The 24,641-nt window shown below is 49.3% G+C and overlaps 1 non-coding gene across 1 annotated transcript; it reads left to right on the top strand.

The window, feature by feature from the left end:
* The first annotated feature begins 6,721 nt into the window (after nucleotides 1-6,721).
* On the top strand, nucleotides 6,722-6,883 carry LOC136859073 (U1 spliceosomal RNA). The gene has a single exon (XR_010858830.1). It is a non-coding gene; the product is annotated as a U1 spliceosomal RNA (small nuclear RNA).
* Nucleotides 6,884-24,641: the final 17,758 nt, after the last annotated feature.

The raw sequence follows: 24,641 nt of genomic DNA, 5'->3' as shown, positions 1-24,641 counted from the left end.
ACGATTCTGGGTCCCGAGGCAAGTTACATCTGTGAGCTGTGGGACGCTGGCCTATCTCCTCTTCGCACTTGGTGCAGAAGTTCTGGGTGTACCGGATTCTGACAGAGTGCTGCCGCTCGAGGGATCGTCGGGCGCTGGTCCACTCCAGGGCCTTGTAGACCGCCGGACATCCATCTTCTGGGCATCTCAAAGCAGCCGAGATGGGGAAATATACCATCAATGTGTCACAGTCACATGTGGGTTGTTGCCGCATTTTGGTAGTGTGAGGGGTTGGCTGAATGAATTTATGGTTTTAGATATAATAATTAGTTACTTTCTTAATCATGAAGTACGTTTGACTCCATTCAGGGCTGTCCCACCCGCATATTTGTTGGTCCCCTTACAGGTCTATTGACAGGGAACAGGATTGGTTATCTGGTGGTGATGGTGTTTACTTGGCTCTACCCACCCACTTGTTATGTCCCACGTACAGGCCTAGGATATTGGAAGGAGTAAGGAGCGGAGGAGGTAGGTTGGTTCCATCCCCCCCTTTTCTTTTGGTCCCCTTACTGGCCTAGAGATGGAATAGGACTGGTGGTGGTAGGTTTAGGTAACCCTGACCGGAGCCTAAAGTTCCTCGTACGGCCGTAATTACGGCTTAAAGTGAAATGGAATTTTGGGCCCTCACACAAATACACCATAAATTTTCCAAGTTTTCCAACAATCCAATACAGAATACAAAGAGTGTTACAAGTAAAGTTTCCAAATGGTATGTACAATGTGAATATACAAAGGATATATACAGGACAGATAAATAGGGCTTCACTCATGAAGCACTTGTACACTATTGGAACCACTGGCAGTGATTATAAACAATACTGGTAGTAATAATAGGTCATATAAACAGGGTGATATGTGAATAGTAACATTCCTTCAATAAAAAGTGGTATTAACATTAATAGCCATACGACAATAGGGATAGTGCCAGTGGTCACTTATCTGCTACTGACATGGACTAGACTAGATAACAGTAAGAATATGTATATATCACCAGCTGAGATTGTGGAAATGTGGGGAATTGAACACTTAATTGCAAGGGGCTGGTAGAAATAGTCATACGAGATGTATATAATAATAATAATAATAATAATGTTAATAGTGATAATAATATTTATGATAACACTGATAAGATAATATTGCTTTTACAGTCTCTGTTGGTTGTTAGCCGCGGCCAGTACCGCCACCGAGCTCCTAGTTGTAACACTTAGCTAGCCACCTGACCTCACTGAATCACTGACAAATATACACTTGGTCAGGCGCTGCACACTTCACTTTTACTGCTCGGTGCGGGTCTGATGAGTGATGGCCGGTGGGTACAATCAGTCACTCCGGCGATTCGGATCTGGCTGTTCGTGGCACTTATTGATTTTTTCACTGTAGATTTTACACTTATTTCACTTCACTTATTGATGAGCCAGATCCTAGTGTCACTCTCACTTTGCTGGAGTGATCTTCCTAAACCTATATTTACGCACTGACTGGATAGTATTAATAGAGAACTAGTAGTAGTAATAGTAATAATGTATTAATATAGATAGTGGTGTATATATAATTAATATTTATATATGTATATGTGAAGGAGTATATTAAATATACTGCCGGGCTGAGTGGCTCAGGCGGTTAAGGCGCTGGCCTTCTAACCCCAACTTGGCAGGTTCGATCCTGGCTCAGTCCGGTGGTATTTGATGGTGCTCAAATACGACAGCCCCGTGTCGGTAGATTTACTGGCACGTAAAAGAACTCCTGCGGGACTAAATTCCGGCACCTCGGCGTCTCCGAAGACCTTAAAAAGTAGTTAGAGGGACGTAAAACAATTAACATTATTATTATTATTATTATTATTATTAAAAGATATACTATGGTAAATTGATATAATATAATATAAGAAATTATTTACAATACATAGCCTATAATATAATATAATAAATTATTTACAATAAATATCCTGCTTTATACATTATATACAGTTCGCAGCCGGTCTTTAGCCATGCGCGGACCACCTTGGCAGGCGAGGGGCAAGTCACGCAACCTGACGAACCACGCACACAAAGACACACGAGGGGCAGGCGCTGTCACTCTCTCTTACACACAGACGTACACACACTGTCTCTCCCTCTCACACAGCTGATCTCCCTCCCGACTCAGCGAAGCCAAGTCGCGGTTTGACCCGCGGACACACACACAAACACCCGCTTCACACACGCACAACATGCGGCTGCTGTCCACGGTTCGGCAAGCCGGTTTCGGGGTCACAGCCCACTCACACTGCTCTCGCCGACCACTCAGCTAGGCCGAGCAGCGGTTCGACCGCCACTTTCGCCAACCACTCAGCTACGCCGAGCAGCGGTTCGAGCCCCGCTCACACTGCCTTCACCGACCACTTAGCTACGCCGTGCAGTGGTTCGAGCCCGCACACACGCTACCCACCAGTCCAGCTAGTCCGGGCAGGTAAGCCTACACTCACACCAATTGGCCTCTCGTGGCTACCATTAAAGCACTAATGGAGCAGTCAAGGGTCAAACCTGAGGGTGAAACCCGTTCACGGCTCCACTCAGTCCAGCTAGGCAGACCACCGTAGGTGCGAAGGCTAGCACCTTAAAAAACTTAGAACTAGCACTTACCCTTGCCTGCTGCCGTCTGGGCCTCGAAGAACGACCCGCCCCCCCTCAGGAGCCGCGGGCTCCTCTATGCAGCCACCCCGTCCCGGCCGCTCCCAGCAGCCGTCGCAACGCCTTGGCTGCACTGCAGCCGCTGATTCTCCTACGGCTCAATGGGGATCTCGCTGCTGGATACCTGCTGGGCTACTCATGCTGCAATGGCTGGAACTGGAGTGCTGCTCGCTGCTGGATCTGTCAGACTTCGAGCTCCTGATCTGCCAGCTTTTTTCACATGTAATGGAGAGAAACCATTAAGCTGATAAGGGTAATATTTTTTATTAAATAATGTGTAAAGGAAATTACCATAGTGACATATGAATTCACGAATAGGTAACTGGCATAACATTGTCCAGAATTGTCTTTTCATATACGTGAGCACAATAATACACACAACACTACATAAGTCACTACAATGCTGTAGTCCGTACAATCGGGAAAGCAGTCTATATCTGCTCTACTGTCACCAGCCAGGGCACTTGGTCATCTCTGTCGAACACCAGTGATGTGCTCCATATAGATGTCGCACGTGAAGCTAATTGTGTTAGACGCACAGTTTCTTGAATAATTTGAGATATTTCTTACTACAGATGGAACGTAGTACTGTATCATTAGCTGGGTCCCAAGATCCCAATGAACCAACTAAAATAGAGTCCACCTCTACAGATGTAAATCGTACACGAAGAGCCGTCGGCAAGGTTGCGTATTTCTCTCTTTTGGCCTGTCGGGCATCATTGAAGGCGGACTTCCTATTCTCAAATGGAATCGAAATGTCCAGAAGAAAGGCTTTTTTTATCTTTTACTACAACCAGGTCTTTTCGTAGATTAGAAATGTGTTCCACCTATCAATACTTTATATATTATAAACAGATTCACATCAGTACCAGTTTCGGCCTTCCATGGCCATCATCAGCTGGTATATTACAATATTGTAGCCATTAGACATATGTCACAAATATGTTATTATGATTAGAGCATCCGGATATCTAATGGGGTTAAAAATAAAATAAATTGTAGTAATGTTTTGTCTATGTGGGGTTAAAATAGTATCTATTTTCAATGTGGCAGTGAAGGCTACAGTAAGCTAAAACTTATTAAGTGTACATTAAACATATTGAGCACATTCAACATATTAAAATACATAAAGCACAGTATAAAACACTTGATAAGTTTAAACACACTAAGATACAGGGAGCATATATTATGTTAAAAACACTTGTTAAAATTTGAGTTTGTGTTGTGTGGAGTTCCTTCTTCAAGCTTCCTTATAGTTCTTGCACTTCTATGTCTATGTTAATTTAGTTGCATAAAGTATTCTTAGAGAATATTCTATTTGACTAATATATGCCATGTTAATTTGTGGTGAAAAGCCTTGTTCTAAAAATTTTCAAGTACTGTTTTGATTCATCCGTCGATTACTTCTGTAAGTTTTATGGCAGACTGCAAAGTGTTGAGTTTTAAAAATTTGATTAAAGGAGTTGTTGGTAGCAACCTGTCTCTCATCTGTATTCGTGTTGTAGATATTGCTGTTATCTCTAAAGATAAGCTAGTATAAATACAGTGTGCATATGAAGGAATGCCTGAGGTGTGTATGGAGGTGAAAAGGGTACTTGCTGTTGTTGTGGAGGTCGTGTAGCATTGTTTGAGAGCTTGCTGTGTACTACTGCGATTGCGTCTGGGACTTATGTTAGCTGTGGAGAGGGGTATGGGTGGAGGGGTAGGGAAGTGGCTATTGTAGGGGTGGAGTTAGGCTTGTGATTTGTTGGTCTTTTGAGGTGTGCTATGTTCTGTTTGTTTACTACAGTAGTGTCTCAATTATCCGACCTAAAGGGGACCTGGAGTACGTCAGATCACCGAAAATGTCGGATAATACAGAATAACTTTGAAAATGAACTAAAACAAAGAGGAAGGCTATACTGTATTACTAAAACAATAACATGTTTTACGGTACTCATTTTATTGAATTATCAATTCAATTGTACAGTATATGCAGTATTGAACGATAACATTCCAAATATGTTATGAAAAGAAACTCTCCTACAATGTCTGATTGCCTACTGATTCACCTTTCCTTGCTGCGAGATACCGCCATTGACGAAAAATAAACTCCGGCGGTGCAGTGGGCCGTGTCATGGTTTTTGTAGGTTAGACACCGCCCACACCTGATGAGTTGGGGTCCTGGAGCACGGGAGGGCTCCACCCAATGGTGGTGTCTGTAGATACATACCCCTTTTCCCAGTACCGTATCCACATTCTGGGGTGTGGGAAGGAGTATCCTTACCATGAAGGTGGGCCCCAAGTTATTCCTTATGCGAAAGGCTTTCCGTACTGGAATGCCTCCGCATTCAACTCCTCGACGATGGCGTTGTCCGATATGTTGGGGTCCACCCCACGCACCACACAACTAAATAAGCTGTGACGGGGTGGTGGGGGTGGGTTTTTGAGTGTACGTTGGGTGTGCAGGGGTTTGGTTGACCCAAATTGGGCTGATCCTACAAAGCTCCTGAGCCGTCGTGCGGCGTCCTCCCCATTTACTTTTATAACGACTCGATTAGTAGGGCGTATGTCAGCTATTTCTTGCCTGCTGAAATTGAATTTCATCAGTTCTTTGAATATTTTTGGAGGGGGTTTGTATTCTGGAGAAGGTTTTTCGATGAGGAAAGTATGCGTTCCAGAAGGAGATTTTTGAAGAGGCCGAGGGTTGTTAATGGGTCAGCGGGCTCCGGAGAGGGGGGAGAAATCGGAGTTAGATGCAGTATTGGGAGGGGGATTGATGCGATCGATGTTACAATTTGGTGGTTGCTCCCTCGCATCATTGTTCGCGGCTGTTCATCGATGTTTCCCATGGGGCTGGGGTTGGGCCGTTTGGGGACGGCATGGGAAGAAAACGCGGTCTGGGACTGGGGTTAATGGTAGTTGATGACTGGAGGGTGGATAGGCCTTGTTGTTTGAGCAAATGGCTGTGGTTTGAGCTTGGCTGTATAACGGTTGGTCCTTCCTGGCCTGGGAGATGGTGGTGGTGGTGGTGAAGGTGGTACCACTGGCAGAAGACATTATGGAAATATTGTCCAGTACACAGTTCACACACAGCACACGCACAGAGAGAGTTTAAGCGTGTTGGCACACCTGAGGGTCCTTTGGTGCACCTAGTAGGACCGGGAGACACCTCTAGCTGCCCTTCGTAGGCCCCTAAACCAAACATTGCTGGCGTGACGCCCCTTGAGTAGTCGATTAGTCCACCTGTCTGAACGCATTTTTACGCTCCACTGGGGTGCCGCACCAGCGTATGGTGTAGGGGCCTCGCTGGACGGAGAGAGAGAAACTAGGCAGCTTACCAGTCCTGAGAGGCGTAGTGGTTCCTATGGTCCCGCTAGGTCGCTCTGCCTGGAGATTTTCGCTGGCTGGTGATTGTTCGCTAGGAGGCGCTGGCTGGCGAGGAGATAACGTCGCGACACAAAAAGCGTTTGATAGTAGTCGAAAGGGGTGCCTAGTCGAGGTACTCACGCCAGCATACACCGGAAGGACGTTGCGAAGGTAAAAATTGGTGGGAAACTTGTGGTTCGCTTCGCTTGGTCTTGGACTTGTGGAGGCTCTAGGGGTGGTAGTTGAGCAATAGTCTCAAGGTCACATGGCATCGCATAGTGCAGAGTAGTAGTACAGGTATGGGTAGGATGGCGTCGGAGAGTTGCGTAAGGAACCATCTGCTGGGGAGAAGAATAAAGGAGCCTGCCCCATTTGACTGTCATAAACGCGCGCTCTGTTGGCGGTTTGCAGAAGCTGAGGACTGGGCGGCGAGGTTTATTGCCTGGGCCCATCTGATGCCATGCTCAGAGGTAGCTGTAAAACGAGTGTCTACTTTGATATGGCGGCGAGTAGTTTTAGCCAAGATTGCTGGGTAGTGGTCTTCGTCCGCGGGAAGTCGCCGCATTTGACTATTGGTTAAATAGGGCATAGAGCACAGTCTGTAGGCTCCCCCTGCCGATTAGCGGCCCCTTTTCGGTTTGGCGAGACGTATACGGTTTCTGATCATACTTGCATGGCTTAGGGGTTACTGTGATCAACAAGGCGGTTCCCCCATGGTGTGGCCCTTGCATTGCAATTCGCTTGGGTTGACCTGTGCGAATACCGCAAATGTGGATATCTCAAAAGCGTAATTTTTGGTAGTCGGGATTGCATTCGCGGTATCCCGGACTTTTTAGTAAACGAAACAAACAAATTGTGACGAAGGGATTCAAATCCTAAACGGTTCAGTTTTTGTAATTGTTTAGAGAAGAGAAATAAAGATGTAATTTTTACACTTTCCCTTGTTTTGCTGAAACTTCCGCACAATGTGCTTGAGCTGTACGGTGTGAGGGTATACTCCTGTTACTACAGTAAGTTCTGGCAAGCTCCTTTTCTTGTAATGCAGCAGAGCGGAGGTTACTCTTCAAGTCGTAAAAATCTCTCCCTCCCTTTTTACTGACTATTCCTATTAGGACTAGTGTTTTGACAATTTTGTCTTCCCCTGCAAGCAAAACATTACACATACGGCCCTCACAGAGAAATGTTTTCTTCTATTATGATGACGATTAGTAGTAGTAGTAGTAGTATTGTTATTGTTATTTGGTAACATACACTCAAGAGCTTCAGAGCAGGAGCAGTGAGAAAGAGTGGAGACCGAGAAATACAACCACAAACACTCATATTTATTACTTACATACATAAATAACATTTTATTATTATTATTAAGATACACAGAAGGTGACTGTACACATGTTTAACATTACAGTAGTGAGAAGGAAGTCCGACCTCGCCTGCTACTGAGGCCATCAGTGATTCGGCCGTTGCAGGTCTCAAGACATTGAGGCCCGTGCTGAAGGACCGCTGTGGCAGCCCTTGGCTGTGCAACAGGGTCTCACCCTTGGCGGCTCACGTGGCTGATTGGTGTGGGAGGGGAAGAGTGAGAGAGTGGGTTAATGTGAGAGTATAAGGGAGTACCGGAGTGTTAGTGTGGAAGTGTGAGTGCGGGATAGCTAGTACAAGTGCGGGAGAGAGTCAGTGTAAATTTGTATGTGGGATTGGTAGTGGGATAGTGTGAAACTGGTAGATCTGTTACAAGTGTTATCAGTGAGTGAGTGTGGGATTGTGCGAAATTGTCCGATTGAGTGTTTGAGATTTCATGTGTCGGATAGTGTGAAATTGTGTTCAATCAATCAATGCTGATATGCATTTAGGGCAGTCCCCAGGTGGCATATTCCCTATCTGTTGTTTTCCTAGCCTTTTCTTAAATGATTGCAAAGAAGTTGGAAATTTATTGAAGACCTCTCTTGGTCAGTTATTCCAATCCCTAACTGCCCTTCCTATAAACAAATATTTGCCCCAATATGTCCTTGAATTCCAACTTTATCTTCATATTGTGATCTTTCCTACTTTTAAAGACACCACTCAAACTTATTCGTCTACTGATGTCATTCCACACCATCTCTCCACTGACAGCTCCGAACATAACCATGTAACATACCACTTTGTCATGCAGCTCGTCTCCTTTCTTCCAAGTCTTCCTAGCCCAAACTTTGCAACATGTTCTGAGGGTGTAAGCAATAGAGTTAGCACCTGGTGCTATGGGTAGTGTGTTGGTTCTTCCATTGTAGCCGAGTGGTTAGAGTGGATGAGTGCTATAGTTTAAAAGAGGGTTGTATATACGGATAATGTGAACGGTGGTGGGATGATTTTGAATTCAGACTTGGGTGAGTGCTCGGACGCGGCCGGTGCGCAGGCATCCTCCTGCCTGTGTGGCAAGCGTGGCCACTGTGATTCTACCCCTGCTCCTCCCCTGAGTTTGAATGTCGATGCTGTTGTGTTCTTGCCATTTGCAGGTGCAGAAATGTTCGTCGGAACCCAGCTGCACATTCTACTGCCGCATACCACGGCGAATTGACCATGTCTGTCCTGCACTGTGCCTCAGAAAGCTTCAAGTGTTATAATGACCTGGTTCAGCACGTCAAGAAGTTCCATGTGGCATGGGGAGGAACGTGATGTGGTGTTTGAGTGCTGCAACCTGCAATTTCACAGTATAAGGCATAGATATGCCAAGAAGCAGGCAAATAAGCACTGGGAGTTGAAGCATCCTGGAGAGCCCGTTACATCTGATGTGCTAGCAAGGTGTTGCCTTACCTTCCACGGCGACACCACCGAACATCATGCTACGCCTCATACCCCTCCCCAACAATCTATCCCATAGACTCCCTCAAACATCCGTACACCTTCACTTCTTACCCCAAGAGACCCATCCACTCACAGCCACCCTCAGGCTATTCTCCGTGCGAGAAGGAGCCAGTCAACCTCCCAGAACACCACCCGGATTGATGATTCGCCCATGGACTCCGCCCAGAAACGTGTTTGAGGCACAGACTGCTCCACCCTGGATGAGGCTCGGGCCACAACCTCCCAGGAATCTACTTCTACCTTGACCACTATCAACGCTGGAGAGCCCAACGCCACCACAATGCACCGCCGATTGAGCCCCACCAGCCAGCCATACCACGAGGACGAAGAGAACGAGCATGTCCCAGATTTCGGATGAATCTGGCAGCGTCAATGGTAGAGATTGAGACACAGCCACAACCTGCAGAGATCCCGCTTCCAGCCAAGCAGATGGCTCTGAGTGACTGGAAAAGCTGAAGAGCATTCCGTCATGGGAAGTGCTAGGAACTCATAGAGGCCGGCCGAAGCAAGAGAGATGAACGTAATGCTGCTGAGAACGTGGCGACGTATGGAGAGAGCGAGCAATTGACTCGAAACCACTCCTTCAACCGCCGATGAAGAGGGGAGGAGCAATTCGACCCCACGGAAGGGGCCAGAATCCAAAAGCTCTACCGTGTGGACCGACGAAAAGCAGTGAGGCAGGAATCTCCTTTCATTTCGTCTTCGAACGAAAAACTGGAATTGCAACTCGGGAGTTCACCAAACCAGGGGCGGCTGCAACATGGAACAAACGCCTGAGGCGAGACTCGAGGAGCACATCGACGAGATCCGGCCGGAAGAGGTTGCCGCAAAGCTCACCAAGGCACCAGACACGGCGCCAGGACCTGACTCGCTCGCCTACGAAAATTGAAAGCAGGTCGACAAGAATGAAGTCCTCTTAGCCTCATTCTTCAACATCTGCTTGAGATTCTCTCTGGTCCCGTCATCGTGGAAGGAGAGTAAGACCGTACTTATCTTAGAAGCGGTGGTATTGATGACCAATACCATAGGCGAGTTGTACTGTGCCAGGCTTGTAAACGCCGCATGGAGAGACATCTCGCCAACACAGAAAGGATTCATGCCAACTTAAGGCTGCCTCGAGCACAACTTAGTGCTACAGAAAATCTTCATGGATGTGAGAACTGGTAAAGGTCATAATTGCATGGCTTGACCTCGCCAACACCTTCTCAGTGCCCCACTCCCACCATCCTAAGGGCACTTGAGGATATAGGACCAGGCCCGCAGTTCATCAACATCGTGCAGGACCTGTACACCAGTAGCTCCATGAGGATTCGGTCCACTACAGGAGAGACAAGATCCATCCCCTCCAATTCGGGAGTATGGCAAGGATGTCCGTTCTCACTGATACTCTTAAACCACGTGACGGAGTACCTCATCCACACGGCTATGTCCACCAAGCGATACTGCATCAGAAGCAACACTACATCAATCCTGGCCTTCGCTGACGATATGGAACTTGTAGCCAAGTCTTCAAAGGCCATGATGAACATGCTGGAGAGAATTAGCACCAATGCAAATTGGCTCGGCCTACAGTTTAAGGGGCAAAAGTGCGCATCGCTTCACCTTTGGAAGAGGAACGGTCTCAAGAGTTCCATATCACCGGGGGATCTATGAAGATTCCTCAGGGAGGGAACCCCTACCAAAACCTTGTGGGTTCCAACAGGACTGAGATTGGACCAGATGTTGAATGATGCCATTGCTTGGATTGAGCAGGAGGTTGACGCCATTTTTGGGAGTCTCTTGGCACCGTGGCAGAAGCTTGATGCTCTGCAAACGTTCGTCCCGCAGCTCAAGTTTACGCTCTGCTGTGTGAGAGTCAAGAAGACCCTGTTTAAACAGCTCAACAGGAAGATCAAGGCTGGTGCCAAAGCTACTCTTCATCTCCCTCAGCATGCCAGCACTAAGATAGTGTACCTCCCGATGCACAGGACTTCCACCGCTGGCCGACGTCTACGATCTAGGAGCCATCAATTATGGATTCAGGCTGCTAACGTTGCCTGACGAAGGCATAGCTGTGCTCACATGGGGAGGACTGGGAGTTGCTGTGCAGAAGAGGATCCTCAGAGATCTGAGACCAAGGGAAATGGTGGGCTACCTCTCCGGGTCTATGAAAGAACCTTCAACAGAGACATTGGGACACTGTGGTCCTACACGTCCGCTCCAGGCCATGATAGCGGGAATAAGATGGGGATGGTCTGAAACACTTCAGAGATGGGAACTCCACCTGCCCTACCCTGAACTGAACACCAGCATCGCCGACGAAGGATCGCACCGAGATATAGCAGCCCTTCTCCGGAACTAATTGACTGAGCACTACCGCCTGAAATTGGTCAGAAACCCGACCAGGGCAAGATACTTCGGGTCTCGTGTAAGAACGTGGCGTCCAACCACTTCCTCCACTACACGAGAGGTTGGCTGATTGGAGGATCATTCATCGTGCCAGACTTGGAGTGGTCCCCATCAACAGCTGCCGGAAATACAACCGAGAGAACATGGACCGTCACTGCTGGAAATGTAGAGACCCGAAGGAGACAACTGCCCACGTTCTCACCACTGTCAGCCCTACCTAGTCAACATCCAGAGGCGACACGAAGCTATTCTTGATCGCCTAACCAAAGCTATGCCTGCAAAATCGGGGACATCCAGGAAGAATCAAGTTCCATTTGACTACCAAGCCATAACCACTGTTGGTATCACTGACAACATCTCGACCTTGTCATGATCAGCACTGACAAGGCCATCACTATTGTCGACGTTACTATTCCATTCGAGGATGGCCAGGAATTGCTGCAGAGTCCCCACCTCTTTCCTCACCACCGTCATCTCCCCTTAATAGCACCACAAACTCTTCCTCCTCCAACAGTTCCACCTCTAACTGTTCAAAACCAAATCTCTTATTATGGTCCCCTATCTTCCTAGCATGCAGAGCCGAGCAGCAACCCCACCACCACCCACAACCAGTGGCACCATGATCTGGACCTCACCCCCTCCACCATCACAGCGAACGCCGCCAATGACGTCATACCCCTGAGCTCCCCCCAAGATGATGCCGCACCTTGAAGCCCCGCAACGAGGAAGAAGAGGCGCTGGCCAACCCACCAGGCTACCTACAACCAAATGGCAAAGTTGAAATCCACCAACACCTACCGGCCATTGAGCACCTACTCGCTGCCAAGGTGAATCTTGCTACATGGGATAAGTGCGAGACCCTACTGTCCCAGATCTGGAGCGACGGACAACGTCTGGTGGGTATGAAAGAAGGTAGACTTACTGCAGAAGGCATCGGACGACGACCCCCCCCCATAGAGCCATGCGACGCAAGAGGCATCCAGCTCCTCTAGTGGCGTAAGAGACGACAGGCTGTCCGTACTATTCCAGACAGCCGCTGAGAGCGCTGTGCAATCCTGCCTCCCGAAGTAAAGGAGTACTTCAGGGCCTTATGGACTGTCTCTCCGTGAGACACCAGCCCAAGACCTGTCACCACCACCCCCTCACCCACCTGGAGGTGGCCACGAAGCTCAACCGCGCTGAGAGCACTGCCCCCGGGCCAGACCGGCTAACATATGGCCACTGGAAGACCCTGGACCCGGAGGCCACTCTCATCACTGCCATAGTCAACATGAGAGGATCGGCGACGACTGGAGGCAGGCCAAGACTATTCTCATCCACAAGGGAGCTGACAAGGCAGACATCACCAACAGTTAGCCCTTCAAGGTAACGGACATCCTCTAAATGCTGTACACAGGGTGTCTCACCACGTAGCTGTCGACAACGAAGTCCTGTCATTGGTCCAGAAGGGATCCATGCCGCACGATGGGGTTTACGAGCACAACTACGTCCTGGAAGTATTGTTGTTTGAAACGAAGAATGGAGGTAACCCTATGTCGCTTGTCTATGATCGTCTTGCTCTCTACCTCACCTCGCCCTCCGGCCATCCCCCAGTCTTCAACTGAAACCTCACCCGGTCCCTCTAATGCCCCAGAGGACCGGAGCATTCCCTCCTGGCACCATGACCTCAAAGCTTCCTCCAACTCTTCCCTCACATCAGAAGAGCATGTGGTTGGAGACTCCATGACAGAAGCCTCCGAGGAGGTGCTACCAGAGGACCAGCGGGAGTTCTTACACCCGAACAGGGAAGGAGAGCTTCATATCCAACTGCCAGCCCTCCACAAACTGTTGGAGGGGGAAGTCATTGACAAGTCCTGGGCTCGATTCGAGGAACTGCTGTCCACAATCGGAGAGGATGGCAGGAGAATTATCGGGCTCAAAACGTACGACGCTGCAGCCCCACGAAATGACAATAATGAGGCCGGTCACCCCAGGCCACCAGGATTGACCACAACGAGGAGTATAGATTCTCACGATGCGAAGGCCATCCAGCTCATCTACCGGCGAAACAGAATAGCGGCAGTCAGACTTATGAGCGGCCCTGCCGAGAGATGCCCTGTCTGTCCACAAAACCATAAGAGGACTACTTCCAAGGACAGACCACCCATCCCCATGGAGGCCTTCACACATCTGGATTGACCACCAAACTCCAGAAGGCCAAGAGCACAGCTCCAGGGCATCACCTACGCCCACTGGAAGAAACTGGACCCTGAGGAGAAGATCATCACATTCATCCTGCACATCTGCCTGTGACATAGAATCACTTTTGTGTGGGAACAAACCAGAACCGTTCTTATCTACAGGAAAGGGGATAAGAACGACGTCAAGAACTGGCGCCCATGTCATCTTGTCACACTCCGTAAGAGCTCTAAACAGGGTGTCTAAGCGCCTTACGAGTTGGATAACACAATACGACGTGCTTTCCCCAATGCAGAGGGGGTTCAAACGGGGTGTTTGAACACTACGTATTGGAGACCTTCGTGTGTCAGACACGCAAGAAGAACAAAGACCTTTGTGTGGCCTGGCTCGGCTCGGTACCTCACAGCACAGCACTCCGCACACTTGAGTGTGTGGGAGCCGGCATACAGGTGTGTGATATAGTCCGGGACCTGTATGCGGACAACATCAGCTGCGTTCTGACATCTGATGGACCCACCAACCCCATCTCTATCAGCACTGGGATCAAGCAAGGGTGTTCAACATAACCATCGACGTCATCGTGTGGCTAGTGCAAGGGGACCATCCAAGCACCCAAGTACTGTCATACGCAGGGGGTGTCACGCTCATCGCAAGAACACCTCACAAACTCCAGTGGAATATAAGGCTTGTGGAATCTGAAGCAACACGACTCACCATCAAACTCAAACCTGGGAAGTGCCGGTACCTCCACTTCACTGGAAGAAGACTGGTCGGATCGGCAGACTCTGTGTCTCACCTCGCCAGAAGTCCAATCAGAGCCCTGTAGGACGAAGATGACTTCTTTTTCCCCGGATGCCATTTGGGGTACAATGTGATCCCGGACACCTCATCGCTGGATGAAATCTCTGCAACGGAATTACGCATGATGTCAAAATTAGCCGCATGGCAAAGGATGGACGCCCTGCGGTCATTCTTTTACTGATCACTATTCGCTATGAGCACCAGGCAGTTCAACGCAAGCAATGGAGAACTGTGCACAGTAAATCTTACCCCTGATTAAGAACACACTCTACTTACTGGCAAATGCTAGCAATGAGTACATCTGCGTGAGCAGAGCTCCCAGTACCTGTGGAGTCCATCTCCTATAAGAAGAAAGCCAGGTGGTCCTCATAGACAACACCTTCAAAACCCTGACCACCAAAGATATGAGGGTAAAGGGAATGGCTCGGGATTAGCCAATTTCTGGGAAGAGAATCGTCCGACGTGGACAAGGGAGCTTACCTCTCCGGCGACGAGGGGAACTTCCGCGGTGACACCAACTACTACTCCGGACCGTCGCCCGTCTGGCCTCTAGCCATCGGGAAGACACATGGGCTTTTGTGCATACTGACCCTACTGTATCAACTGGAGATAAGATCATCAACAGAGCAAAACACCTAAAGCTCCTAAAGACCCTGAAGAAAGTCTCGCACACTACCAAGGACACTGAGATGGTGTGGAAGGGGATAAGTTGTGGAGTGCGTTGCTGGAAGGACAAGCTCGCACTTCATAACAACAGAAGAGTTCACCCATTTTTCTGACTGTCGTTTCATTCAACGAGCCCGCCTCAACCTACTTCCCCTGAACAGGGCCAATATGTGGAGGAGAAATGCCTCGACATCAACTATTGTATGTGCCACCGAAATGTCGAGACTCTGGACCACGTCCTGTGACATTGTATGGTCAATTCAGTGACCCAGCAGCAACGGCACAACAGTATCGTTGACCGCATCAATAGGACTGCTGGATACAAACACCGGACTCTGACCGAGAACCACCGAACACGATTGGATCTCATCATGGCAGGAAATGGCATCCCTGCCATCATCGACGTCGGTCACATTTGACGATTGGCCCAAGGCATTTGACTCTGCAAGGGAGCGGAAAATTCAGAAATACCAGCCCCTCCATCGAGCACACCTTGATCAATTCCAGGAGGTCTCAATCGAGGCCATTGTGATCTGTGTTTTGGGCTTGTGGGATCCTGAGAATGGTATGATCATGAACAAACTGTGCTCACGATCCTATGTTCGGCTCATGAAGTTAATTGTAGGCAACACCATCCTTGGAGTCAACAGATCTATATGTCTAATGTAACAGCTCCACGGAGAGCCTGACACACTGGATATCAGTCTACTGTATATATTGTAAATAATGAAAGCGTAATTATTAGTTAAGAGTGTACAGAACGGTGCCCGACTATCCTTTATTATTGTGATCAGTTCAGTCAGCAGTTCAACGTCTCGGCTAGCTGTGAAATGTCGTAACTCTTTCCGGGGTATGCCGGCGTGCGTACCTCACTTAGGCACCCCTTTCGACTACTATCAAACTCTTTTTGCATCGCGACACTATCGCTTCTCGGCCTCTTGGAGGGGCTTGTATTTCTGACTTCAAGAGTGAAGAAGACTATGTTCTTTGAACTTGATAGGAAAATCAGGAACGGAGCGAAGGCCACTCTCAACCTTCCGCAACGTGCCAGCCCGGAGGTGGTGTACCTCGCGACATGCCAGGGTGGTGCAGGACTTCCACCGTTTGCGAACATGTTGGACTTGGCAGCTATCAGGTTGCAAAGTTCCTCCGATGAGCGAGTCGCTGAGCTGGCGCAAGAGGCTCTGAAGATAGCGGTCAAGAGGAGGATCGGAAAGGATCCAACACTGTGGAACATGGCCATTTACCTCTCCGGATCCATGGAGGAACCATTCAACTGGTGCTCTGGAGACGTAGGAACTCTCTGGTCATATGCCGGTCCCCAACTACTCCATCCGGACAAGAACACCAGTGTCACCAACTAGGAATTGCATTATGACAATCCTCCGCAGCTGCCTGATGGAGCACTACCGAGCCAAACTTTGCCATAAACCAGACCGGGGCAAAATTTGGCGGACCTCGTACCAGAGCGTCCCATCGAATCACTTCATGCAGACTGGACAATACAAGAGGTTCGTGGACTGGAAATTAATCCATCGTGCCCGACTCGGAGGTGTTTCCACTCAGCGGCTGTAGGGGATTTGACAACTGCAAGAACACCCGTCGGTGCTGCAAGTTTGGAGATCCTAGTGAGGCCATGGCACACGTTCTTAGCCATTGCGGCCCACACCTCACGACTATCCAGAGGGGAGACGACGCGATCCTGGAGAGACATGTGAAGGCTGTGCCCGCGCAAATGTGTATATGCAGGAAGAACCAGCAAGTCCCCTTTCAAGACCTGGTTGGATCAGGCCCAGATGATATTCCTCAAGACATCCTGAAATTGCCGCTTGATCTAGTCGGCGGCGGCCACGACGACGACAAAACCGTAACCATCGTACACGTGAGCATACCCTTTGAGGACGGGTATGAGTCACTGCAATCTGCTCGTAACCAGATCATCTCAAAATAAGAGCCAGTCGCTTAAATCTTACATGATGCAGGCTACGAGGTGAAGTTGGAAGCTTTCGTGGTGGGCACGTCGGATAGAGCCAACGCCAGGACCCTACACTACCAACTTGTGTGTGTCCGACACCATCAGATGGTCTAGAGATATTTACGTTGAACATCTAACAGGACATCGCAGGTACGTCTAGGGCGATTGCGGTGTAGTGCACCCATTGATAGTGATTGTGGAATACTGCCGAGTGTTTGTGGGAGCGCAATGCGCAACTGTCTGATAGTGTGTGTATGCAGTGCCCCCTATAGTTATTACATGTGGCTGAGTATTATTGTACCTATTACAGGGTGTGCAAGTGGGTGCGTGGAAGTGTGAATGAGGGAATGTATCCAAGAGTGAAGGAGAACCAGAATACAACAGAGGTACGTATGATTGACAATATTACTTATTCTATGTAAATATTCTATATTTTATTGTGAATTATATGTACGAATGGGCTAATGTATGGGGAGTGACACCAGTGTCGCTGATTTAACCAGTCAGTTCAGGCCAACTGCCCAGTGCTGTGGAAGGGTACAACCAACCTTGTCTTAGGCTCTCTCGTGAGTGGGTCCCACTTAGGCCTGTGAGGGGATCACAGGGAAGTTTGGGGAGAACGTTGGATCTCATCCAGATGCCTTACTCTCTTCCAAGTCAATACATCTGACACACGGCACCGACACTGACGCCACTCCCGGATGAATGGCTGCGTGAATGATGATGATGGTGACTCAGTATGAGCACCTACTTCTGGGCTACCCCACTTACTATTATTAAGTGTGAATTATTTTTATTTAATTGTGAACCAGAAGTTTATATTTCTATATTAGTGTAATAACGTTATCTGAAAGGACAATTGCAAATAGAAAATACCAGCTTTGTAATGCTATACTTCTTAATTAATACTAAACATTGTAAATATATATATTGAAATATCCAATAAAAAATTTTTAATCTGTTCTTATCAGCTTAATGGTTTCTTTCCGTTATAGGTGATAACAGCTGGCAGAATAGGAGCTCGAGTCCTGGGTCCAGCAGCGAGGAGCGCTCCAGTTCCACCCGTGGCTGCAGAAATAGCCCAGCAGGGATCCAGCAGTGGTGTCCCCATCAAGCCCTAGGAGCGGGCGCCAAGGCGGAGCTGCCAGGAAGGCGGCAGCTGCTGGGAGTGGCTGGGATGGGACGGCTGCAGGGAGCAGCCCACGGCTCTGGAGGGTCCTGCGCCAAGGACCAGCAGGCAGGGGTAAGTGCTAGTTTGTAAGTTAATTAAGGTGCTGGCCTTTGCACCTATGGTCTGCCTAGCTGGACTGAGTGGGGCCGCGAACGGGTTTCACCCCAGGGTTCAACCCCTGACGGCTCCCAGCGCTTAAACGGCAGCCACGCGAGGCCAGCTGGTGTGAGTGTAGGCTCACCCGCCCGGACTGGTGGGTAGTGTGTGTGTGTGCGGGCTGGAACTGCTGCTCGGTGTAGCTGAATGGTCGGTGACGGCAGTGTGTGCGGGCTGGAACTGCTGCTCGGCGTAGCTGAATGGTCGGTGACGGCAGTGTGTGCGGGCTGGAACTGCTGCTCGGCGTAGCTGGGTGTTCGGTGAAGGCAGTATGAGCGGGGCTGGAACCGCTGCATGGCGTAGCTGAGTGGTTGACGAAAGCGGCTTGAGGGGGGCTCGAACCGCTGCTCGGCTTCGCTGAGTTGTCGGCAAGGGCAGCGTGAGTGGGCTGCGAACCCGGTCAGGCCTTGCCAAACCCTGGATAGCGGCCGCATGTGTTTGTGAATCGAGTGTCGGTGTGTGTGTGTGTGTGTGTGTGTGTGTGTGTGTGTGTGTGGGTGGGTGGGTGGGTGGGTGTGCGAGTTTGGGGTTCGAACCACGACTGTCCAATGGTAGTGTGAGCGGTGCTGGAACTGCTGCTCGGCGTACCTGAGTGGTTGGCGAAAGCGGCGTGTGTGGGGCTCGAACCGCTGCTTGGCTACGCTGAGTTGTCGGCGAGGACAGCGTGAGTGGGCTGCGAACCCAGGACCGGCCTTGCCAAACCCTGGATAGCGACCACGTGGGTGTGAATCGAGTGCCGGTGTGTTTGGGTGTGTGAGTTCGGGGTTCGAACTGCGACTCGGATTTGCTGAGTCGGGGGGAGACCGGCTGTGTGAGAGGGAGGGAGCGAGTGAGTGTGAGCGCGAGTGTGTGTGTGTGTGTGTGTGTGTGTGTGTGTGTGGCCCCGCCAGAGCAAAGTATTGATTTTTCAGCTCTGGCTTGGCGGTTGCGTGGCTGGGGCGACCAGGGGCTCGCTGCTGTGTGTGTGTGTGTGTGTGTGTGTGTGTGTGTGTGTGTGTGTGTGTGTGTGTAAGAGGGCTAGCACTTGCCAAATCCCTGCGGAGGTGGTCCGCGCATGCTTAGAGACCGGCTGCGATTGTATATATGTAAATAGAATAGTGTAGTTATCGTAAATACTATTTATTTATTTATTTATTTATTGCTATTCTTATATTATACCACATTATATCAGATACTATTCATATACAAGCCTACTTTTGTACATATACTAATAATATTATTATTATTATTATTATTATTATTATTATTATTATTGCTACATGTGTGTAAATATAGTTTAGGGTAGCTCACTCCGGGCCAATACAGAAAGCGTTGCTGTGTATATAAATACCAAAGTGCGTCGAGTAACCAGGTCCAAATCGCCGGAGTGACGCAACTCTTGCCTAGCGGCCAATATATACCATAACCCGCACCGAGCAGTGATAGTGTTTCAAGTGTAGTGCCTGGCCCATTAGTGTGTTTATGAGTGATTCAATGGGGCCAGGTGACTAACATAGTGCAAATTAAATAGCTCGGTGACGGTACCGGCCGCGGGTAGCGACTGACAAGGACAACAGTAGCTAGTGTTTTCCTATCACTATTATTATTATTATTATTATTATTATTATTACGAATGCCATAAATTCAGTCTGTTAGCCCCACCTGCCCCGTTGCGACTAAAGTGTTCATCCCACCTCGCATTATTACTATTGCAACTATGTACTATCAACCATATTACAGCCCCTAATAAGCCAAACTATTATTAATATTGCTATTATTATCAGTACTGCCAAACCCCTTCTTACACCCGATTACTCTTTGCAATCCCCCAATCGCAGCTGGTGCTATACATCTTATTTATATTAAGTGCACATATTTATTTATACTTACATTTATATTCTAGTCAATGTCAATAGTATGTAATCGACCACTGGCACTATTCGTATTACTGTCTCTCTATTTCTGTAACTATTAATATTACCACTTTTGAAGACTGATACCCTGTTTTATCAATTACTAATAACTATATTGAAGTCAGACCAACAAATATACAAAGCCGTACAGTGCAATTCTTACATTGATGCATATTATTATTATTATTATTATTATTATTATTATTATTATTATTATTATTATTATTATTATTATTATTATTATTATATTAATAAAACTGTTTTATTTTTACAAGTAATGGAATGAACAAGTGCCAGAGTATTCAACTTATTTTTGCCCCATCTTTATAACAATATTATCAGTATTGCTTGTAAAAACTTGCCAGTGGTCCCACAGTGTATACTTGTTAATGTGCTCATCTGTGCTGTATATACCCCCTATGTTTTTAGATTGTACAACTCACTGTATATGCAAATTCCCATGCCTGTCTCCCAATATATTGCAATCCGCCCCTCTCATAATCATCTCGCCACCACCTGTGATGTGGAGAGCTTAGCACAATGATCACGCCCATTTACAGCGTGAGGAAAATAGCCCCCTAAACCCCAACCTACCCAAAATATCCACTTCCCATTACATCTCTGGGTAAGCCTTTAAGTCGGACACCAGGTACGGGGGGCATTGAAGGAGGAGCCTATTTTCCTGTCAATTCAGGGTTTAATCTCTAGCCACACAGCACAGGCCCCATTACATCACTAGTAATATGATCTATTTTATTATTAAAATTATTATTATTAATATTTATATATATTTTCCTCCATTTCAAGCTACAGTATGTGCATGTTGCTACTGTATAAATGAGACTGCGCTCAATTACTCTTCACGAGCCAGTCCATGCACATAGCATCATAACTCACTCGCCACATCATCATTCCCTGTACCATCTCAACCCCCCCAGCGAAACAATGAAGCAACAACCGACGAGAGATGAGGATACTCATTGTGTAATTCCCTATACCGAACTTTTTGGAATGCCCAGAAGTCGAATGCGAGGCTGTATACACGGCTGTCGAATGGTCTTGTGCCAAGAGATCAGTAGTTCGGCACTTGGAGATGAAGTACGGAATCAGAGTAAAATACATGCGGTACTTCTGTAGCAAGTGCTAAGACGATCTACGACAGCGCCCTACCACCCACAAGTGTCCAGTCCGAGGGGGGGCATTCCCCGGACCCTTCACCTGCCTACTGCAACAGCTGCGAGGAGTGCGGCAAGCGCTTCACAACTAGGCGGGGCTTAATCAACCACGTGAATGCCCACAAATTGCAGCACCCCAGAGCAGCCCAGGGGGGCGCCACAACACCGCTATCCAGTCACTACATCACCATCCACCAGGGAACGAACGAGGAGGGGTTAATCTCGTCTTCGACGCTTCCCCTACAACCACCCACAGCGGGTCCCCACCTCACTCCTCCCCACTTACATCCGCCACCACTAGCACCCCAAACTCATCCCCCTCCAACAGCTCAACCTCAAACTCTTCCAACACCACATCTCTAATAACAGTCCCCTCTCTTCCCAGCACCCCTGCAACACCCGCCACAAACTCACCATCTCCCGATCCCCCACCCTGGCACCATGACCTGGATATAACCCCCTCCTCCCTCACAGAGGACGCCGCCAATGATGTCACACTCCCGAACTATCTTGAGGAAGACGACATTTCTGGTAACCCCCCCCCCAACGAGGAAGAAGAGGCGCCGGTCAACCAGCCAGGCTATTTACAGCCGAATGGCCAAGGTGAAATACATCAGCACCTTCCGGCCATCGAAGAGCTCCTCGCTGCCGAGGTTAATCCGGCCACATGGGACAGGTTCGAAACCTTACTGTCCCAAATCTGCAGCGACGGACGACGCCTGGTGGGCCTTAAAGAAGACCGAATTGCTGCAGGAGGCAACAGGCGACGGCACCCCATGGACCCCAGCAACGCGAGAGGCATTCAGCTCCTCTACCGGCGTAACAGACGACAGGCCATTCGTACCATCTTGGACGGCCAAGGAGAGTGCTGCAACATCCCGCCCGCCGAAGTGGAGGAGCACTTCAGAACTCTGACTCTCCGCGCGACACTGCGATCTACGAGGACGTCGCTGGCCGCAGACCAGTCCCCACCACCCCTCTCACCCACCTGGAGGTAGCAACGAAGCTCAACCGTGCTGAGAGCACGGCCCCCGGCCCAGATCGACTGACGTACGGCAACTGGAAGATCCTAGACCCTGAGGCCACCCTCATCACGGCCATCCTCAACGTATGTCTTCACCACGGAAGGATCCTCGTCGCCTGGAGGCAAACGAAAATCGTACTAATCCACAAAGGAGGAGAAAGGGCCGACATCACCAACTGGCGGCCCATTACGTTCTCAGACACTCTGTATAAGCTATATACAGAGTGCCTCACTAAGTGGCTCACCTCGTGGATAGTAGAGAACGAAGTACTGTCTCCGGCCCAGAAGGGGTTCATGCCACTCGATGGGGTCTATTAGCACGACTATGTCTTAGAAGTGCTCAAGGCCCAAACAAGGAAAAATGGGGGTAACCTCTGTGTCACCTGGCTGAACTTCGCCAATGCCTTCGGTTCCTTGCCCCACTCAGCCATCATCAGGGCACTGGAAGGCGCGGGCGAAACACTCTTCAGTCTGGTCAAGGACATGTACCACTGAAACACCAGTGTGGTACTCACGGCAGGGGGAGCCACCAACTCCGTTCCCGTAGGGGCTGGCATAAAGCAGGGCTGTCCAATCAGCGGACTGCTTTTCAGCCTCGCCGTCGAACCATCACCATCATCGCAACGTCTCCCAACGACCTTCAGGAACGGATTAACGCCACCGAGATGAAAGCGGCAAAATTGAACATTCGTCTCAACAGAAGAAAATGCCGCTCCATGCACCTCTCCGGGGCCAGACCAGTTGGAACACGCAACACCCTGTTCCAGCTCTCTTGTGGCCCAATCCGTGCCTTGGAGGACGAAGAAGACGTCACCTTGCTGGGTCGTCCGGTTGGCTACAACATTCTGCCGGACGAAGCCACACTAGATGACATCTGCGAACGTGGCGGGAAAATCCTTCCCGCCAAGCTAGTGCCATGGCAGCGAATGGACGCCCTCCGATCCTTTTTCTACCCGTCGTTACAGTTCCTCATGAGGACCAGGCAGCTCACTAAGACCCAGGGGGAGCGGGTAGACAAACACCTCCTACCCATTCTTAAGAAGACGCTCTCGCTCCCAGTGAATGCCACAAACGACTATATCCCCGGCAGTCGTGACGCCGGCGCTTGTGGCATTCCAAACCACGCCAATGAGCATGACCTGGCCATGACAACGCCTTCAAGCTACTGACGACAAAGGATCGGGTGCTGAAGAGGATGGCCAAGGAAGAGCTCTCTGCCTCCATCACCAAGCGGCAGCACAGGGACATGCTTCCAGGTGGTTGCATCAGTGGCTTCTTGAATCTTTGCAATCCTGTTTGCCACAAATGTCTTCAGCAGCCTTGGCTCAGTGTTGATCCATCCCATAGAGCCCACGGCTCCTGAGGGGGGGGGGGGGTCGTTCTTTAAGGCCCAGACGGCAGCAGGCAGGGGTAAGTCCTAGTTCGTAAGTTTTTTAAGGTGCTAGCCTTCGCACCTACGGTCTGCCTAGCTGGACTGATTGGAGCCGCGAACGGGTTTCACCCTCAGGTTTGACCCTTGACTGCTCCATTAGTGCTTTAATGGTAGCCACGAGAGGCCAACTGGTGTGAGTGTAGGCTTACCTGCCCGGACTAGCTGGACTGGTGGGTAGTGTGTGTGCGGGCTCGAACCACTGCAGTGTGAGTGGGGCTGGAACCGCTGCTCGGCGTAGCTGAGTGGTCGGTGAAGGCAGTGTAAGCGGGGCTGGAACCGCTGCTCGGCGTAGCTGAGTGGTCGGCAAGAGCAGTGTGAGTGGGCTGTGACCCCGAAACCGGCTTGCCGAACCGTGGACAGCAGCCGCATGTTGTGCGTGTGTGTGTGTCCGCGGGTCAAACCGCGACTTGGTTTCGCTGAGTCGGGGGGGGGGGGGGGGAGATCAGCTGTGTGAGAGGGAGAGACTGAGTGTGTGTACGTCTGTGTGTAAGAGAGAGTGAGAGCGCCTGTCCCTCGTGTGTCTTTGTGTGCGTGGTTCGGCGGGTTGCGTGACTTGCCCCTCCAGAACGAAAGTATTGATTTTTCTGCTCTGACTAGGCAGGTTGCGTGGCTGGTGCGAGCAGGGGCTAACGGTTGTTTGCAGTAAAAGTAAGCAAGTGTGTGTGTGTGCGTGTAGGTGCGCGCTTGCCCCTCGCCTGCCAAGGTGGTCCGTGCATAGCTAAAGACCGGTTGCGATCTGTATATAATGTATAAAGCAGGATATTTATTGTAAATAATTTCTTATATCATAATTTACCATAGTATATCTTTTAATAATAATAATAATGTTATTTGTTTTACGTCCCACTAACTACTTTTTAAGGTCTTCGGAGACGCCGAGGTGCCG

The sequence above is a fragment of the Anabrus simplex genome, chromosome 1, assembly GCF_040414725.1.
Source record: "Anabrus simplex isolate iqAnaSimp1 chromosome 1, ASM4041472v1, whole genome shotgun sequence".
NCBI classification, from domain to species: Eukaryota; Metazoa; Arthropoda; class Insecta; order Orthoptera; family Tettigoniidae; genus Anabrus; species Anabrus simplex.
Note: the sequence above shows the minus strand (reverse complement) of the source record. Positions and strands in the feature narration are given on the sequence as shown.